Genomic DNA, 21,959 nt, shown 5'->3' on the forward strand with positions numbered 1-21,959 from the left:
TAGTATATGTAAATGAAGACATTCTCGCATCTGGGGGAATGTTAGTCTTTTCATAGAGTAAGTTATTCAATGGGGGTTCTAACTCGATTCAGGAGACCTGCTGTTATAATCTTACCTTACATCATGCCCCGTATTTTTCCAGGTCCTTTAGATTTTTTTTTTTTAAACAACTGCTAGTCATTGAGACCATATATTTGTGTTAACATTAGAAAAATGTATCTACCCACTTAAAAAAATTTTCTATGTCTCCTAATTCTGCCCTAAAACATTTTCTTTCTATGTTTCCTAATTCTGCCCATGTTAGAGGGCCTGCTTTTTCCCTTCACTTCTCCAAGTGCCCTCAAGTCTAAATGTTCTTTCTCCTCTTTAAACTTTCCTAACCTCGCTACTCTTCAAGTGTTTTTCTCTGTATTTCCACATCCATCTGTGCATATCGCTGTCCATATCTTACCATACAGTATATAGTATTTGCCTCAAATTGCTTTCAGATTAGAGGAGACTGTCAGCTAAATATGTATAGAAAGCAACTTGAGGTCAAGAACCATGTCTAATTCCCAGAACCTAGCTTTGTTTTTCATATATTAAAAGCACAAGAAAAGCTTATTGAACTAAAATGAATAAAACTACCGTAACTATTGTTGTCTCAACATTTCAAGTGGCAATCAATCATGAATTTTTTTGAAATAGTAACACTTCTTTCTTGAACTGTTATTTAAATTTACTCAAAAACACTCCCTTAACAATTGACAAATTTTGACAAAGTGTCAGTTATTCTACTAGATGCTAAACTAAATAGAAGGGTAAGATAGCTCCCACCCTCAAGGAGTTCATAGCCTAAGGAAATGAACATGAACAATAAATTACTATGCAATGTAATAAATCCACAGGGCTATAGTAGCAGACCACCTCTTTGGGGAAATTGAGGAAAATTCATTTCGCCTGAATTGAAATTTGGATATTGTCTCTCCAAGTAGAATCTGATATTTGAGGCATCTTGGAGTATTCTTTTATTCTTCACACCACAGTACCTAGGAAATAGTAGGCACTTAGTAAACTGTTTACCTCATTCTTAGCTATAATTACACATTTCTGGAATCTGTTTATCATTGATATTTAGTGTAGAGTTTCAACAATTATGCTTACTGTAATTTGCTTAAAATGATATCTTGGATCTCACATAAAAAACCTATCAAAACAGACTATAGATTCAGATATAATCCCACACTCTCTCTTTGATGATGACACTGTTATTAAACATTTCCTAGGACACTATGGTTGCCATTTATAATATCTATTAATAAAATTACGAGATATTCCTAATATTCTTAACGTTTTTGAGGGAAGTCCATGCATGTACTCATTTTTGGATCTACTTCATCTAGTGCACTATATGATATTTGGATACGTTTGTTGAATTGACCTGTCACTGTATTCTTCTGTTTGATATCTCAGACTCTAAGCCAAGCTGTAAGTTCTGTTCTGAGGTAGCATTTTAGAGCAGATACGTGCTAAGATTTTTTCTTTCATCAGCACAGGAAATAATAGAATTTAAAGAGCAATGTAGAGAATACACATATTTATTTTTATTTTTCTATTTAATACATGTTGGTTTCTTAAGTATTGGAATTTATTATCTGAACTACTACAAACATCCAGGCTCACTGAGCTCCAACTATATAAAAGGTATTATGCCAGTTATTTTTACATAATGTAATCTTCATACAACCCATTACATATCTGAGGAATCTGAAGTCCAGAGAAACTGTTACTTGTCAAAGATCCCATGAACATAAAGTTAAGTTACTGTATTTGTGTCAAAGCTTTCTTGACTCCAAAGAACTACTCTTCCCCCCTACCTTACTACATCATCCAGCTTACTTTAATATACCCTACTTAATAAACTTCTGTTGAAAATGTAATGCAAGACATGCCCTATGCCATCAGACAGGAAATACATTTTTTATTGAGAAATAAAAAAGATACGATGTTCATTTTCTAGGGGTTCAAGTCTATTGATCACGTGGGAAAAATGATTCCAACCCAATTTTCAAAGAGAATCCCCAACCAGCATATAACAGCATTCTAGGCCCCTAGGTGAGAGAACACATTTGCAGAGGCACAAAGGCATTCAGTGTGCACATGACATGCCATTGCTATGTTTCTGTAGGTGATTCAGTATAACTGGAGTTGGCACATACGGAGCAGTGGGAGGAGATGACACCTCTCTGCACACATCAAGTTTTAGTAAATTCTATAAATCTGTCTATTCACAATTATTTAAAATTCCCCTTAAAAATCTTATTTAATTTATGTAGTTTATTAATCATACTGACAAATTGAATTCAATGGAAAAAGGTCACTCCATAATTCTCTATAGACACAATTCTGGAAGTTGCTCTCAGGCAGAGATGGAGTCAAATGTGGATCCATTTCCAAGGTAACTCTTGAAGTTGACAGGCTTCACTCATTCAAGAGAGTCTACAATTTACTCGCATAATTGAGTTGGCAAATACAGGCTGAAGACTGAGTTCAGCTTTGATTTTCTGCAAAGTGTCCCACGACTTTGCTTGTTGAGCAAAGTAATATGGTAATGATAACGTCACAGTTCTATATGCTATAATGTACATTTTCTGAGTAGGACTACTAAAGAGCAAAGAAAAAATGTGCTTGCTACTTTTATCTCCATATTGAGAAGATAAGACTAGATGTCTTAATATTAGGCCAGAATATCAGAAACTTTTGAAATATATAAGAAGTTATTTCTATTTTGAAATATGTCAGACAGTGTTACCATGTAAATGCAAACTTACTTGCATTTAGGTTAAATTATTGCTTATTGGTAGAATTCAATTGGAAACCTATGACACACTTGAAATGCCACCTCCTTTATGCAGATTGTTCTGATACACATTGCCAGAAATAACCTCTTACTCATGGGAGCAAACAGTATTTTCTACCTTAAACTACAGCTATATATGTACACAAACTAGTATTGTAGCCAGACTGTATACTCCTTGAAGGCAGTAAGGCCCACATCTGATTTATTTCTTTAAGTACATTTTCCTTAGCAGTTACGTGCCTTACCATATCAGGTATTTAATAAATAGTTATTGAATAAAATTTAACAAGGCATGTCAGGATTTTTTTTTAATTAGTAATCTATTTTCATGTTAACCAGTCTTTTTATTGTGGTTCCAATTTCTTTACTATATAAATGCTTAGTTACAGAACACTACAAAACATATTTGGTCCATTTCTTGGGCTTTAGAATATAAATATCTGCAAAACTAAGCTTGTTAACTGAAGCTAGTTTTTACAGTATATGCATGTACCTTTATTCTAAAATGTTTCCCTTTCTACATAAGTTTGCATTTCACTAAGTGTAACTTTATGAAAAGAATGGTTTCAGACCCTCCTCTTCCATGATAGTTTTTGGTAGGTAAATGTTATATCCATAAAACTTTTACAGACTTGTTAGCAAATATTTACTAGACTATAAAACATACTGTAATAGCTAGATGAGGTATCAGGAGGCTTGTGATGAGTACATGAACATTAATGTTCAACAACTGGGAGGAAGAGGACTTCAGGATTCTCCTAATTAACTTCAATTGAAATAACTGGAAAGTTGAGGAGCATGAGCTTATATTCAGGATAGTTTTGACATTAAGATCTTTGAACCAAAGGCAGTTTATAATTTTTGTTAATTTGGGTCTATTACGTGCTGTATTTAAGAGGTCTACTGATTTTAAATGTTTATGGAGAAAAATACTACCCTACAAAAATTAACTTCAAATATAAACTGTCTTTTCCTCTTCTCATTTTCACAATGCTTTTCTTTAGAAAAACATACAAGTCTCTATGTTTTGTAAATTTCAGAAATCAAATGTCAAATGATTCAACAATGATCAGGTTAGTCATGACTGCAAAATATCACTTTTCTTTGCACATAAATCAATCTACATACTGTTTAAGTGCTATTTTAGAAGAATCAACAGTTTTGATTAAAGGCAAGATAACAGATTTCAGAAAGCAGTCAAGTTTACTTTTAAATGGCATAGAAATAAGACAAAAAAAAAAAAAAAAAAAGACGCTGCTGTATAAATTAACCACCATTTGACCTGAGAAAGCTATTTAACCCTTCTGTTTCCTCCTGTGTAAAATGGGGATAATAAGAATATCTACTTCATAGGATAATATTGCAAATTAAATGAGTTAAAATACATCGTTAATACTCAATGAATCTTAGCTATTATGGTGTTAGCTATAAACAGGATGGGGAAATTTTTTTCTTCAACTAAAGTCGTATATTTTAAATGATCTGTTTTTTCATTCCTCCTCACCTCCCCATCTACTCATCTTGTGAGGCAGAAGAGCACAGCGGTTAAGAGTGTGGACTCTGCAGCCCAAAGAGACAAAGTTCAATTCCTGCTCCCTCACTTAGCAACTTGGGTGAACCTGGGCAAGTTAGTTAATCCTTTTATGCTTGGCCTTTCTCATGTGTAAAATGGAGATGATAGCAGAACCAATCTCACAGAGTTGATGTGAAGATTAAAGAAATGTGTGCCTCAAGTATGCATTCAATAAATGTTACCCATAATTTCCCATAAAGGAAATTTGTATAAAATAAATTGAATATGGCATAATTTGGCAATTTTGAGGCCCAATCATAAGTATAAAAGAGTAGAGAAACTCTGTGGTTGAGATCATATTTTATTGTTACAGTACAAAGGAAATAGAATGGATTTATTTGTAGCTAATAAGGTCTAAATGTATTCTACAAACTAAAATATGAAAGTGTCATTTATGCTAACATGGCAGAACATAGCATACCAAATTATAGTTTCTCAAGCTGATTTTCCACAACACTTTATATCTTTTTTATGAGTCTTAAAATCTACCATAGAGAGGGTATAGTTTACTTGAGGAAGTAAAACAAGTTCACTGCAGCTGGCATATGGCATTCAAGGTAAGAAGTAATTGGATATGAGGCTGAAAAAAATAAGAAAGGCTAGACCAGGAAGGCCTTGCAAGCCACGTTTAGGACTTGGTTTTAAGGCAATGAAAATCCATTAAGAAATTTTAAGTAGGTCAGCAGGATGATATATGCCTGTAATCCCAGCACTTTGGGAGGCTGAGATGGGAGGATTGCCTGAGGCCAGAAGTTCAAGACCAGCCTGGGCAACATAGCAAGACCTTATCACTCAAAAAAAAAAGAAAAAAAAAAAAAAGGCAGGAACAGTGATGTTCACTTTAGTGCTAGCTACTTGGGAGGCTCAGGCAGAAAGATATCTTGGGCCCAGGAGTTCAAGGTTTAAGTATACATAAATAGATTTGGATTCCCCAAAAGTCATTCTGGTTATGATATGGAGAATGGATAAAGAGAACAAGGGTGAGGATTGAAAGGAGTAAAAGACAGAATTCAGGTTTTTCTGGCCAGAATGTAAGTTCCTGGAATGCAGACAGAATAGCATCTGGGTTCCACACATATCACCTAGCCTAATGTCTTTCACATACTCAGAATAAAAGGCATTTAATGGTGTGTGAAGGACTGTATGAAACATCATTTTTTTCTAGGAACAGACAATATCATCCTAAAAGAAATAAAACCCTGACCACTTAGCACTCTAATAATTTATTTACCTACTTAAAAATAAACATGCTATGTAGAAGTCCTGAAAAGTAATAATTAAGAGTACTCTGGGAATATGGTGGCAATGACACTGTTGTTGAATGTATATAATAACATGTGGCATTACCAAAAACCCCTGTACACCAATACCTAGCCAACAAGGTATTCCCCAAACCCTCCCCTTCTCATCCTCAAACAGGTGGTTAGATATAAATTATTGGCAGCTATGAGATGCCACATCAACATCTGGGTAGGAAAAAGCAGAGAAATCTGCAAATGGCCCCCAGCACAGGAAAACCTCCAAAGCTTTACCACTCAATGGAAAGTATAGGGAGACACGATGAAAACAGATGCTAAACTTAAGAGGTGTTCTGAGAGATTCCAGTTTATAAATGAGTGCAAGAGGACCAAGATGTAATAGTTCTGTGATGTTGGATTAGTTGGATCATATAAATTCTTGAAGTTAAAAAATTAAAGTGATTTCCCAGGATAAAAATCCTACACCAAGGAAAAACAGTGGAAGTAGAAGTGAACTGGAGCAAAACAGAGGCCAAGGCGAAAAGGAAACAGAAGGTCTAGATAAAAATACTGAGAGGAATAGAAGAGGCAGATAATGGAAAATATGAGGCCAGAATTTTGACCGGTTTGTGAAAACAACAGAAGAAAGAGGTATAAAACCATGAAATTAGAAGGCTATCCTGTCTCATGGTGTCCTTCTTAAAAGTACAGGAAACCTCATTCAGAACAGCATTGCAGATACTTAAATACGAACGATTATTAAAAGAAAAAAATAAGGTCCTTAGAGACTGTAAGAGTACTCTAGAAAGATATGCCCACAAAAATGAAAACTACACCTGATAATTCTAAAACAAGTTAAAGGAAATTAAGAAAATGATAGAAGATACTTGAAAAAGTCACAACTAGAGAGGTTGAGAAATAAAGGTACTGGATAAAAGGAAGATTTAAAAGAAGAGATGATAGCATTCAGGAAGCAATTAGAAATAAAAGGAAAAAATTATTTCAGAAATGAAACTAAACTAAAAGGAACAGAGGAGTGAGCCATATGATGGAGAAACAGAATATGAAAATACAATAAAAATGGAAAAGGTAAAAAATAAAAACTTTAAAAATTATAAAAAAGAAATGAAAAGGATTAGAAAATGATAGCTACAGAAGACAGGCAAAGAAGATCCAATGCAAGTTTAAAAGAAATTTTTAAAACAAAGCCAACGCAACAAAACAAAACAAATATAAAACATAATTGGACAAAATCTTGAAATTTATCTTTAACATGAGATGGTTTGCCTGTGTCCTCACCCAAATCTCAACTTGAACTGTAGCTCCCCAAATTCTCACATGTTGTGGGAGGGACCCAGGGGGAGGTAACTGAATCACAGGGGCAGGTCTTTCCCATGCAATTCTCATAACAACGAATAAGAGTCTAACGAGATCTGATTGGTTTATCAGGGGTTTCCGCTTTTGCTTCTTCCTCATTCTCTTTTGCTGCCAACATGTAAGAATTGCCTTTCATTCTCCAACATGATTGTGAGACCTTCCCCAGCCACGTGGAACTGTAAATCCAATTAAATCTCTTTTTCTTCCCAGTCTTGGGTATGTCTTTATCAGAAGCATGAAAACAGACTAATACATAAAACAATAATAACTACCTACCAAAAAAGCATAACTTCATCCCTGGGAAAAATCACTTAAAATTATCAACATGAGAATATAGTCTAGGTAAAACTCTTGGTCTTTAAAGAAAAGGAAAATACACATTGAGCATCCAGGCAAAACCAAGTCACTTTTATGTCTAAGAAAATCAGACTATATCAGACATCGAAAGCAACATTTTATATAGGCATTGGAGTAACATATTTAAGATAGTTAAGAGAAGAAAACATGAGTCATGGATTGTGTATCTGGCCAAAATGACCTTTAAATATACAGTTCATGCATAAACTGCTAATAACAGGCAAGAACTCAGGAAATATTGTTTGAATGAGCACTTCCAGAGGAAATAACTAGAGAATAAACTTCAGACAAAAAGAATACAAAAGCATTGACTTAAGATTTTGTGGTGATCATTAAAAATATATTTAGTTATAGAACTAAAACTGAATGGACTGAACTAAAACTAAATCAAACTAGAACTGAAAAAGAAAAAAGGAGGCAGTATAGCACTAAATCGCTGTATGTGTCAGACAATGTACACACAGTATAAGTACCTAAAAGTGGATGAAAATACCTGTTTTTTTCTTTCTTTCTTCCTTTTTGTGGAGAATGGGGTCTTTCTATATGGCCCAGGCAGGTCTCAAATTCCTGGGCTCAAGCTATCCTTCTGCCCCTGCCTCCCTAAGTGCTGGGGTTACAGGCATAAGCCACCATGCCTGGCTAAAAATGGATGAAAATAAAAAGTATATAGGAAAAATAAGATAAGTTCCCTGACTGTCTTACAGATATTAACAAATGAAAGGAGGGCACATGAGGCCAGCTAACTTCAACATTGCTCACAGTAGGGAACCAGCAGCAAGGGGCCTCAAAAAGGAAGGGAAAGGGCCTAAGACTGTTATATAGAGGTAATAATAAACAGGTAATTATTAGGAGAAAAAAAAAAGCCTTCCTCTAAGTCCAATGGTATACCAGAGTGAGAATGAGGGCAAGAGAAAGGAGAAAAAGAAAGGTAAAGGTAGTAAGAGAGGGAGAGAAAGAGAGATGTCTGTTTCTCTTAAAAACAGGGGAACAAAAGCCAATGAAAGGATGTATCTGCCGGGCACCGTGGCTCACGCCTGTGATCCCAGCACTTTGCGAGGCTGAGGCAGGCAGATTGCCTGAGGTCAGCAGTTTTAGACCATCTGGCCAACATGGTGAAACCCTGTCTCTACTAAAAATACAAACATTAGCTAGGTGTGGTGGCAGGTGCCTGTGGTCCCAGCTACTCAGGAGGCTGAGGCAGGAGAATCGCTTGTACAAACCTGGGAGGCGGACGTTGCAGTGAGCCAAGATCATGCCAGTGCACTCCAGCCTGGGTGATAGAGTGAGGCTCCGTCTCAAAAAAAAAAAAAAAAAAAAAAAAGGATAAATCATAAGCAAAACAAAACCCATTTTGGGGAAGAAACAAATGGAGGGAACCAGGTAGAAGTGAGACTTCTTTGAAAATAACTGTCTGAAAATTTGATTATGGATCCCATGAGTGTTTTTATATTATTATAAAACAAAATTAAACACGTTAAAAAGAAACCTGTTGCTGAAAATGACACTAATTATACATCGGCATACCTAAACTTAGAAACTATTTCAAGTTACTTTAAAACACAGGAAAATGACTGTATATTCCTAGTGTACTTATAGTAAGTATCAAATAAATGTAGAAAAAAGAAAAAAACACTTTTTAGTGATTATTTTACTGGTAGTGATGATAGTATGGTGATTCTGAGATTGCTGTCTGTGAATGGTGGGGTAAATAAAATGAATGTTCCGATACCAAGATGTGATATTTTTAATACGGTTGGAAAAAGACTAAAATCAATGACAGAAAGTATAAACAATAAAGTCTTGAATTTGAACTGGAACTATCAGTATGAATCAATATTTTTTTTCTTAAAAAAAAAAAATCCTAACTAATTTATCTGAAAAGACCTAGAAACAGAGACATTCCTAACATCCAGACTCTGGCTTCTAAACCTATTTCCTATTATAGTAAAGGAATCAGCGCTTCTTGGAGAAATGGGTGACTCCTCAGTCAGAAAAGGTCCAAAAAAAGCCTAGAAAATGCAAACATACCAGAAAGCAAAGACTAGCAGCAAAGAAACACACAACTACTTTAAATAATCTCCCATTGGCCACAAATGGGACAATTTTGCATCAATTAGAATTATAACTAATGGAGGAAACACATCAAATGTGTTTACATCAGTGAGTTCACCTTTGGAAAATGTTAGGAACCAATTCATTTTGAAAACTGACATCTAATAAGGGGAAAGAATCAAGTATTTCTCTTGCTTTTCCTACATGATCTGTACCTTAAAGTAATTGAGTAGTTGGAGAGGAGGAAGTTTTCAACAGAAGTAACAAGAACATATTAAAAGAATTAACACAGCTCTATTTTGCAACCCTTAATGAATAAATCTGGGCAATAATCATCATGCCAAATAAATCACGGAAAGAGATATAAGTGAGGGAAGTATACAATATCACCTTTGGAACAATCTTGCCAAACAAAACAAAACACCAAACCTGAATCTCTAATCAGTTCTCCAGATCTAAATACCAATTACAGGAAACACAGAGGACAGTGGAGTATGTTAAATGACACCATGTAGAGAAAATCAGCAACATTCCAATATGTGAGAAATTTTACAGGCCAAACACCCGATGTCTTCAACCAAAATATGTCAAGGAACGCGCGCGCGCGCACACACACACACACACACACACACACACACAGAGAGAGAGAGAGTTGGAAAAGGGGAATTTATATATCAAAGGAAATCTGAGAGATTATAAGGCAATAAAATAATAAAGGAAATGTAAATATCAATTGCATATATACATATTCATATATATTAAGGGATTATTGTTATTTTTTATAGATGGGATAAAGATACTGAGACTTGTTTTTTTTTTTTTTTTTTTAAAGAAGCTGTTACCTTTTAGAGAAACACACTGATGTATTTCAGTTGAAATAAAGGAGTTGGGGGGCGGGGGATACAGATGAAACAGGGTTTGCCACATGTTGATAATTATCTAAGCCAGTTAATAGACACAATGAGTTCATGTTTTTCTCTGTATTTCTGTGTATAAAAAAATTGTTAAAAATTGCTTTCATCATCTTGACAATGTAAGTGAAAAAGCATCTTTTCAAGCCTTAAGATTGCCAGTATAAGTCATTACAGCTTTTTCAAGGCTTAATGAAAGAGACTCTTCATAATTTTTAAGTGACCAAATTTGAAATTAAATTAAGTTATTCATGAGGTCTAAATCTAGTCTGCATAGACCCCTGGACTGTAACTTGATTTAAAAAGATTACAAAAATCTTTATCTGAGGTTTATTGTCCTTAGAAAGGATAATACATAGTTTTTATTCCATCTTTCTAATTAGTAATTTAAGCATATGTTCAGCATTTAACTCTAAATGTTTGCCTTTTCCCCAAGCTCGAAGACAGCTGTCCAAGATTTGAATGCCAGAAAACATTTAAATATCAACATCTGTTGAATTATGTTAATTTAGTGTAATATAATTGGGCATGAGTTGGAACTGATCAGAAGTATATGAAATAAACAAAGGTAAATTCCCACCAATATCTTGGTATACAAACAAATCACTAAGGAATGATGAAAAACAATTTGAAAAACAATTATTTCTACAAAAAAAGGCAAAGGAAAGGTACTGATTATAAAGAAATTGATTCTTTTAAAAGCATAATTCTAACTTTTAGGACATTATCTTGCTATTTTTAAATTGTTCCTGTAATTGAAAGGAAATGAAAATTATCTAAAATGAGTGATAGCCAAATATTTAATATTTGAATATTTTTATTCATTATATAGTAAAACATTCTAATTATACTTATATATGCATTAAATTTTTAGATTGCAGAATAATTCTTGTTATATTATGAGCAGTAAATATTCAAGGGTTGATGTGATTTCTGTAGACATAAAGTAATATTTTAAAATTGAAAGTATTTTCAGTGTGGCAGATGAATTTAATAGGTTTTTTCCTGAGGACTGTAAGGTACAAATTATCAAGCAGCAGATGTTGTTTATTATTTTGCTGATTTAAAATATTAATTTTTACAGTGATTATCTTATTAATAAATTAGGACTGCTTGTTTGTTTTGGGAAATATTCTGGCACATACACATTGGATTAACAGATCCCCAAATGTACTCATAATGAAGTTATAACCCAGGCTGCAGTAGTGATACAAGCTGTTGTGATATGGGCCTGCAGGTGTATCCTAATCATTTCCTAGGAGAATCATCTCCGGGAGTTAAAGGTTAGTTCTGTGTCCATGCCCATTTAATCACAGGACCAATTTGGAGAGTGCCAACTGTGAAACAAACACCTGTCCCTAAGGAAATGGACTTTAGACCACAAATTCATTTCAGCTAAGGGTCACTGGAACAGCTTTCACATGCCAACTATTTTCCATCATTAGTGACCATGGCCAAATTCAACTGCAATCCTAGAGATGAGAGGCTGTGCGTACTTTTGTCATTTGAAAATATCTAGTTCATCTACCAGAAAAAGAGAAGATATAAGTAATAAGAGTTTCACTAGTTAGTAGTAGTATTTTGTTTTTGTTTTATTTACCACCTACTGGGCATATTACTTATTTCTAAATGTCAAATTCCTTTTTTTCTGTGTGGGTTTTTCATATAAAACTGAAGAGCAACCTCCAAAATTCTAAGTGGCTGATAACTAATTTTATTTAGTGTAATGACAATTTAAAATAACCCTCTATGATCATTAGTTTAAAATCTTGGCAAGGAAGAATTTCAGGATGCCAAAAGGACAGAAAGCATGAGAACTGGCAATTTGATAATAGTGTAGTTTTATATAATACAATAATTTGGTTATATAGAGTAAAACAGATTAATTAAATCCCTTAAAAACCATTTTATGTTGTATATGTGGTATGCTTCCAATTATTCTACTCTAAGGATCTCTATACTTAGATGCCATTTTTCTAATTGGAATATATATGTAATTAAATGCATTCCAATTAAACAAATATAGAATGTATACATTCGAATTAAAGCAAATATGTGAATACTTTCTAATCATTCATGTATACATAAGAATGAATAAAAAAATCTAAGACATTTTTCTATCTGAAAGGCTAAACTTTTTTACAACAATAAAATCTAATGCTAATTTTAGGTATGGAAGGGAAAAATGAGAATAAACTAGAAATTTTACTTTTAAAGTTAGTTTAAAAGCAGTTTTAAACCATTATTTTGGACATATAAAATATACAAAATATAAAATGTCAAGTGATAGAATTTGCTTTAAAATATGACAAAAGATAATTTGTTTTAAAATCCTAAATTTACTAAGGTAGGATAGACAACTTAAATCATTAAAATAAAGCATCACTTTTTGTTGATATACTTAATTTTGTTGATATATTTCTGGGAAAAGCAACATTAAACAAATATAGCCCATGTCATTAAGCAGTACTCTAATGAATAGTTACCCAATCCCAATTTATTAACAGCTGCTCAAAAATTTCATAATTAATAGTTTCATTTACTTTTGGCAAATCTGCAAAATGACAAATAGTTTTGTATCTGTTGCAAATTATGTCTCCTTTCCAAACAACAAATGACAGTATGGGGAAGACTGAGTAAACCGAAACCTTGAACATCTTTGGATCTTTAGATGATCAAATAAAGAGCAGCTGTAATTCTATCTGTTACATCCGCAACAAAATACAGTGATCTGTATCATATAAAAACGAATGTGCTCTGTATTAAAGTAAATAGGAATGTTCTTTCTAACTTGATGGAAGAGGGTTGACATGAATGTGATGAGATCTGTTTTGTTTCTCTGATTAAATCTATTGTCATTTTTGTTTTTTTCATTTTAGGAAACTCCTTGTATTGCTAATCAGGCAAAATGACAGGAGAAAAAGTTTCTTTCTTCTCATTATTAATAGACAACCTAAGAAATTATGTCACATGGAATCCATGGATGATCAAATCATTTGACATTAAGTAGATGAAAAGTGAAAAATATAATGCATTTAGCAACTAAGTAAAAGTGAATTAAATATGTTTCTAAAAGACACTTAAAAATTAAGTACAATTTAATAATGTCAGCAATAAAAATGTTTTTACTTGATTTCAAATTACATGTCAGGCTACTAAATGATTTGGCTTTTGTGCTTCATAACAGTAAATGACAAAAATCATGTAAGTAAGAAAACACGGCAAATTCAAACCCTACTCCTTCAAAAAAAATGGTGCCATATCCATAAGGAAAGGCTTTGAATCTAAACAGTTGAATAAAGCTGCCACAAATAATCAAGTTTGTTACATGGATACTTACAGCAATAAAGACTAATCATAAGCATAAACATGTGTTAAAAGAGCAAGATCTTTTAAAAAATGCCGTATCACTTCGTATTAGGCATCGCTTAATGCATGTTTTCAACGGACTTTCTTTTTTTTTCTTTTGAGACAGAGTCTTGCTCTGTCGCCCAGGCTAGAGTACAGTGGCCCGATGTCGGCTCACTGTAAGCTCCGATTCCCAGGTTTACGCCATTCTCCTGCCTCAGCCTCCCGAGTAGCTGGGACTACAGGCACCTGCCACCATGCCTGGCTAATTTTTTGTATTTTTAATAGAGATGGGGTTTCACCATGTTAGCCAAGATGGTCTCGATCTCCTGACCTCATGATCTGCCCGCCTTGGCCTCCCAAAGTGCTGGGATTACAGGTGTGAGCTACCGTGCCCGGCCCAACAGACTTTCAATTTGGAAAAGCTATATTGAACTTTCTGGTGCTAACCAAAGGCTTCTGACACGAGAAACAACGTGACATTATTTAGTTGTAGCTCTAGAATGAGGTGATAGCAGTGCGAAAGGTCCTTCTAATTTTGTGAAGCATAAAATCATATTTAAATACAGACATACCAAGAAAAAAAAGGATTGAAATTGCAGAACTGTTCTCCCTGCTTTCTCACCTGTAGTTCTCAAGAATAACTGGAGAAAGAATGTACAGAGGGAGGAACTGGCTGAAATGGCTTTGGCATTGTCCTAGTCCCCCCTAGAAACAGGATGTCCTTCAACTCTTTAGCACAGCAAGTTCTTTCCCCACTAAGGTATATAACCCAGGGCATGCTTACTTTCTGGATCCCTTAGCTGTGGTGCGACTGGGCATGCGTGGAGGAAACTCTATCAGCCCCAGGCAGCTTTCCTGAGCCTTGGGAGGCTGGCTCACAAAAGATCATAAAAGCTTTTGTCCCTTACTACCTATCTGTGAGTAATCAGTCTGCTTCATATAACCTGTGGCACGTGAGTGTGTTCTGCCTTAGAAGACTCAGATAAGTTGGTAACTAGTGCACAGTGAACTTGCTTAATAAATCTAGACATCACTAGTATTTATCTCTAAAAAACACTTAGGTGCATTGGCTCAAGGTTTTGTTCTCTCTCTCTGTGTGTGTGTGTACATGTGTGTATTTGTGTGTGTGTTCACTTTAATAACTGCTTGCATGTAATGACCACTCAAAAACCATGCCTGTTGATTACTAAATATTGAAAGTGACAGGTAATAGGTAGTTCTTTTTTTAAAAAAATAACAACTGAGTATGCTTTTATGCATTTATTTATGAAAAGAATTTCATGTTTTCCTGAGTTGCAGTCATGCCTTTCAAAGGTTTTGAGGTATATAAAAGTGACAGAACGGCATGAACAAACCCTGAGATATCCATAAAATATTAGACAGATAAGAGACGACAAAACTAAGATACAACTTCATAGTGGGCAAATGGACAGAAAACACTGAAGAAATGGAAGAATGACTGTAAAAAAAAAAAAAAAAAAACAAACCACGGACTTATCAAACGGAAGTATAGAAGGAAATAATCAACATGATATAAGCAACGTGGAAGAAGATGAGACAGGAAACACGTAACTCTAGGGACTATGAGGCTAAATCTCGGGAAAACACATCAAATAAATATGTGAAAATAATGTCATGATGACAATTCCTCACATAACTCACTATCTGACACATCTACTTTATGACAAGGACACCTCTCAGGAAATAAAAATGAAACAATAAACTAAAAGAAAGATTATAAGACTAATACCACTTGAATCAATTAGATAAATTAAATCCGTATTAAAAATCAGCATGTTTCTCCCTTGAAATTTGATTATAGGACCCATTATGCATACTATGTGAGAAGAATAAGAATGTTATTTACAATAAACGTATGAACAAATACAGTGAATCAATACTTTATTAGTAGTGAATATTAACATTCAGGATATGATGAAATGGCATGTAATGATGGGCACTGCTAATGGTAATTGATTCCACAAGAGGAGATAGTGAAGCATGAGAAGCAAGTTAGGAAACCCACAGGAACCCTGCCCTTTTAGGAAAAGAGAGAAGTATAGGATACCTTGAAGAATACAGTGTGCATTATTGATGAAGTAGAACTTCCTGATAGAAAGGATTAAAATAGTTAAAATGAGTTATTTGTTTAAAGGAAATTATAAAGGTCACTTGTTTGGATTGTTAGATATAGAAAGGTCAAAGAGTTGGGAGACAATTCTTTTGCACTCATAATTAAGAGTCTAGATGAAAATTAATGTGAATGTGGCAAAAAAGGAGAAATGGCATAAATTGGACATAAAGAAAACCACCACAAAAGTGAATTACAGTAAGTGGCATTGGTAAATATGTCCCCAAATCCCTTTTTACAGAGGTCCTGAAAACTCCCCTGAGGAGTTGAGGGTGAGATGTCCTACATTCCAAAGACTAAAGCCATAACTGCATAGCACTTTATTCAGTGCTTTTGTGAGGAATGCCTACGTTAAGGGCATGCTTTAGTCATGCACTTCAAAGTCTTGGCTTTGAATCATGAACAGTGGACCGTTTATGCATTTATCTTTTTTTATCTGCTTGGTATATTTTGGGAGTAAATGATCCTACAATTTATTGATTTAACGCATTATAGTTCTCTTCTCTAACCTATATGTTTTTCTACAAGTTGAAAAAGGGAAGTGCAGTCACTCATCCAAAAGGGGTAAGAAAAGTCAAGATACTATTAAAAATACTAAGAAAGAAAATGGATTGAAGAGTAACATAGAAAAATGAATATAAATAGGAAAAGTGAAGAACTTTTATCTTGCATTTAACAAAACTTGTAACAAGAATTAAACATGAGTAGTCTTTCCCTTCTTACACATCTGTTTCACCTTTTCAAGTTGCCCTGTGCCTAACAAAACTGAAGGCTTCAGAGAGAAGAAAAAATAAGCACTCACAAATCAATAAAAAGAAGGTATGAAAGGAATGTTCAAAAAAACAAGAGAAGGTTGGGCACAGTGGCTCACGCTTGTAACTGCAGTACTTTGGGACTCTGAGGCGGGTGGATCACTTGAGGTCAGGAGTTTGAGACCAGCCTGGCCAACACGGTGAAACCCCATCTCTAGTAAAAATACAAAAATTAGCCGGATGTGGTGGCAGATGCCTGTAATCCCAGTTACTTGGGAGGCCGAGGCAGGAGAATTGCTTGAGCCTGGGAGGCAGAGGTTGCAGTGAGCCGAGATTGCGCCACTGCACTCCAGCCTGGGCGACAGAGCAAGACTCCATCTCAAAAAACAAAACAAAACAAAACAAACAAACAAACAAACAAAATTAGAGAAATAAGAGGAGATCTTGGAAATGAAAAGAATAAGATAATTTTAAATATAATTAAGTTACTTGGGGCTGAGTGTTGAGAAAACTGCCCCCAAATCTTCCAAGAAAATAATACATAAAAGAAAAGTTTAAAAAGTTAAGAGGATCATTTAAGGGTGCTCCAATACTAAAAAATTAGGAGCACAGATAAAATGTTAACCACTGAAAACTGAAAGACATTGGAGCAATGCCTTCAAAACCCTGAGGCAAAAGAATTTTCAAACTGGAATTCAATTCCCAGCTAAATCAATCAATGTGAGATAAGAATAAAGACATTTTCAGACATGCAAAATTCCATAAATTTAACCATCTCTGTTCTCTTCTGGGAAAGCTGAAGAAAAATAATGCCACTGGATCTTGGGCACGTAAAATCCCACACAGGGGATATACGAAGGAAATCTCAAGCATGTTAGTTAAGAGAGATGCCAGGACATTAGATGTGCAGCAGGTCCAGAGAGCAAACAGTCCAGCGTGAGCCTGAAAAATGGAGGGCTCCAAGAGAGATGCCACCAAGAAAAATAACTGAAAGGTGTCTAGCTTCTGTCAAGAGGCATCTGAGTTAGGGATAGGTACATAGAACAAAAAGCAAATAAGAAACAAAACAATGATAACCACAACAACTAAAAGTGATGTATCTGTGAATATCTACATAGATAATCATATTAATGAAAACAATGGATATTTATTTGGTCTGGGAGAAAGAGGGAAAGAAATCCAGATATGAGTGTGTGTGTGTGTGTGTGTGTGTGTGTATTGTTGGTGGGGGGGGGGCGGACCCCGCAAGAAATCAATATGCACAAGACTTGGGGTGGAGCAAGATGGCAGAATAGAAGACTTCACCAATTGCCACCCCCTCCAGGATACCAATTTAAGAAGCGCATTCATAACAACCACAAATAGGTGAGCATTCACAATACCTGGATTTAACTTCACACTGCTGGAAAAGGCACTGAAGAGGCAGGAAAAACAGTCTTGAATCACTGATGCTGCCCCTACCCTATTCCCTGGCAGTGGCAGTGTAATATGAAGAGCATGTCTATGCTCTGGGGTGAGGGAGAGCACAGCAATTGTGAGGCACTGAACCCAGTGCTGCCCTGTTATAGCAGAAATCAAAACGGAACCAAACTCAGCTGATGCCTGCCCACGGAGGAAACATTTAAACCAGCCCTAGCCAGAGGGCAATCACCAATCCTAGCGGTCCAAACTTGAGTTCCTGCAAACCTCGCAACCATAAGCTAAAGTACTCTGGGGCTTTAAATAAATTTGAAAGGCAGTCTATGCCACAATGACTGCAACTCCTAGGAGAGTCCTAGTTCTGAACTGGGCCCAGAGGTAGTGGACTGGTGGGGCATGCAACATATTGAGACACTAGCAGGGGTGGTTAAGGGAGTGCTAGCATCACTCCTCTCCTAACCCCAAGCTGTATAACTCATAACTCCAAAAGGGATCCCTTTCCTCTTCTGAAGGAGATGAGAGGGAAGAGTGGAGAGGACTTTGTCTTGCATCTTGGATAGTAGCTCAGCCACAGCAGGATAGGGGACCAGTCAGAGCCGTGAGGCCTTCTTTCCAGGGCCTAGCTCCTGGGTGACATTTCTAGATATATCCTGGGCCAGAAGGGAACCCACTGCCTTGAAGGGAAGGACTTGGTTCTGACAGGATTCATCACTTGCTAACTGAAGAGCCTTTGGGCCCTGTATAACAAGCAGTGATAACTAGCTACCACACTGAGGGCCTTAGGTGAGCCTCTGAGACTTGCTGGCTTCAAGGGAGACCCAGCACATTCCCAGCTGTGCTGACTCGTCTGCTTGAGAAAAGCAGAGGGAAAAGTAAAGAGGACTTGTCTTGCACCTTAGGTACCAGCTTGGCCACAGGGGCACGGAGCACCAAGTGGGATCTTGGGGTCCATGATTCCAGAACTTGGTTCCTGTGTGGCATTTCTGGACCTGTCCTGGGCCAGAGGGGATCCCACTGCCCTGAAGAGTGAGTCCTAGACCAGGCAGCATCCACCACAAGCTGACCGAAGACCCCTTGGGCCTAAGGGAACATTGGCAATAGTCTGGCAGTACTCCCCATGGGCCTGCGGTAAGAGTGGCCAATGGGTGAGGATCCTCTGCCTTTGGAAAGGGGAGGAAAGAGTGGGAAGAACTGCAACTAGTGGTGTGAGTGCCAAATCAGTGGAGTGTAATAGAATACCGGGTAGACTTCTAAGCTTTTTGATTCTACTCCCTGGCTCCCACATGGCACCTCTGGACCCTCCTGGGGTAAGGGGGAGTGGTTACAATAGGCCTTGGGCAAGACCTAATGCTGTGCTGGCTTCAAGTCTGACCCACAGTCCTTCTGGTGGTGTTGAAGGAGATGCTCGTGTCACTCTACTGCTAGCTTCATGAGACTCAGAGCAAGAGAGAAACTATGTGTGATTGGGAGAAAGAAAGGGAAGAGAAGAAGAATCTCTACCTGGTAATCCAGATAATTCTCCCAGATCTTGTCTAAGACTACAAAGGCAATACCTCTACAAGTCTGCAAGAACCACAGTGTTACTGTTCTTGGGATGCCGCCTAAAGCACGACAGCTTAGATTACAATATCCAAGTCCCTTTGAATATCTGGAAAGCCTTTGCAAGAAAGATGGGTACAAAAGAGCCCAGACTGAGAAGACTACAACAAACACCTAATTCTCCACTGCCCAGACACAAACATCTACAAGTATCAAGATCATTCAGGAAAACGTGACCTCACCAAATGAACTAAATAAGGCACCAGGGACCATCCTGGAGCCACAGACAGAATTCAAAATACCTATTTTGAGGTAACTCAAAGACATTCAAGATAATACAAAGAATTCAAAATTCTATTAGACTAATTTAATAAAGAGATTGAAATAATGAAAAGCAGGATAGATCAAGCTGAAAAAAAATTGGTGAGTTGAAGACAGGATAAAAATACATGGTCAGAAGAGACAAAAGACAAAAGAATAAAAAACAATGAAGCATACCTACAGGACCTAGAATATAGCATCAAAAGGGCAAGTATGAAAGTAATTGGCCTTCAAAAGTGGGAAATGAAAGAGATAGGGGTAGAAAGTGTATTTAAAGGGATAACAGAGAATTTCTCAAATCTAGAGAAAGATATCAATATGTAAATCCAAGAAGGTTATAGAACACTAAACAGATTTAACCATAAGAAAACTACCTCAAAGCATTTAATAATCAAACTTCCAAAGGTGAAGAATAAAATAAAGAACCCTAAAAGCAGCAAGAGAAAAGAAACAAGTAACATACAATGGAACTCCAATACATGTGGCAGCAGACTTTTCAGTGGAAATCTTACAGGCCAGGAGAGAGTGACATGACATATTTAAAATGCTGAAGGAAAAAAACTTTTACTCTAGAATAGTTTATCTGGTGAAAATATCTTTCAAACATGAAGGAGAAATAAAGGCTTTCCCAGACAAACAAAACCTGAGGGATTTCATCAACACCAGACACATCCTACAAGAAATGCTAAGGGAGTTTTTCAGTTTGAAAGAAAAGGACATTAATGAGCAATAAGAAATCATCTAAAGGTACAAAATTCACTGGTAATAGTAAGTACACAGAAAAACACAGAATATCATAACACTGTAATTATGATGTCTAAACTACTCTTAAGTAGAAAGACTAAATGATGAAAGAATCAAAAATAATAACTGCAACAATTTTTCAAGACATAGTACAAGAAGATACAAATAGAAACAACAAAAAGTCAAAAAGTGGAGGAATGAGGTTGAGGCATCGTTTTTAATTAGTTTTCTTTTTTCTTTATGTAAACAGTGTTGTTATAATCTTAAAATAATGTGTCATAAAATAGTGTTTGCAAGCCTCAGTGGTAACCTCTAATCAAAAAGCCTACAACAGATACATAAAAAATAAGCAAAAAACTAAATCGTATTACCAGAGAAAAATCACCTTCACTAAAAGGAAGACAAGAAAGAGAAGGAAGAGTAGATCACAAAACAACCAGAAAACAAATAAAAAATGGCTGGAGTAAGTCCTTACTTATCAATAATAACACTGAATGTAAATGGACTAAACTCTCCAGTCAATAGACAGAGAGTGGCGGAATGGATAAAAATTCAAGAGCCAATGATCTGTTGCCTACAAGAAATACACTTCACCTGTAAAGACACAAATTGAATGAAAATAAAGAAATGGGAAAAGATACTCCATGCCAATGGAAACCAAAAAAGAGCAGGATTACTATATTTATATGAGACAAAATAGATTTCAAGACAAAAACTGTAAGAAGAGAAAAAGAAGATTACGTAATGATAACAGGGTCAATTCAGCAAGAGGGTTTAACAGTTTTAAATATATATGCACTCAACACTGGGGCATCCAGATATATAAAGCAAATATTATTAAAGCTAAAGAGAGATATAGGCCCCAATACAATAATAGCTGGAGACTTTGAGCTGGGCAAAAATTTATTGAGTAATACCCTATGAGCAAAGGCAACCATAGCAAAAATGGACAAATGGAGTCACATCAAATTAAAAAGCTTCTGCACAGCAAAGGGAACAATCAACAAAGTGAGGAGACAACTCACAGAATGGGAGAAAATATTTGCAAACTACCCACCTGACAAAGGATTAGTAACCAGAAAAAAAAGGAGCTCTAACAACTCTACAAGAAAAAAAATCTAATAATCTTGTTTAAAAAATGGGCAAAAGATTTGGATAGACAGTTCTCAAAAGAAGACATACAATGACAAACAGGCATATGAAATGGTGCTCAACATCACTGATCATCAGAGAAGTGCAAATCAAAACCACAATGAGATATCATCTCACTCCAGCTGAAATGGCTTATATCCAAATGAGGTAATAACGAATTCTGGCAAGGATGTGGAGAAAAGGGAACCCTCTAATGCTGTTGG

General features: G+C 35.8%; 1 protein-coding gene across 12 annotated transcripts in view; it reads right to left on the reverse strand.

Annotated features, from left to right (window-relative positions):
• Positions 1–21,959, reverse strand: part of LOC105493512 (G-patch domain containing 2) — a 203,792-nt gene that overhangs the window by 32,568 nt on the left and 149,265 nt on the right. For 2 of the 12 annotated variants that reach the window (XR_011614259.1, XR_011614268.1), the window contains one exon: positions 1,011–1,028. The exons of 7 other annotated variants lie outside the window; for them this stretch is intronic. The gene's annotated coding sequence lies outside the window, so the exon portion shown is untranslated. Of the gene's footprint in view, positions 1–906; positions 1,029–8,604; positions 8,679–21,959 lie in introns of those variants that run through there. 3 more of the 12 variants (XR_011614256.1, XR_011614257.1, XR_011614262.1) reach the window with 3 other exon arrangements.

The sequence above is a fragment of the Macaca nemestrina genome, chromosome 1, assembly GCF_043159975.1.
Source record: "Macaca nemestrina isolate mMacNem1 chromosome 1, mMacNem.hap1, whole genome shotgun sequence".
NCBI lineage: Eukaryota > Metazoa > Chordata > Mammalia > Primates > Cercopithecidae > Macaca > Macaca nemestrina.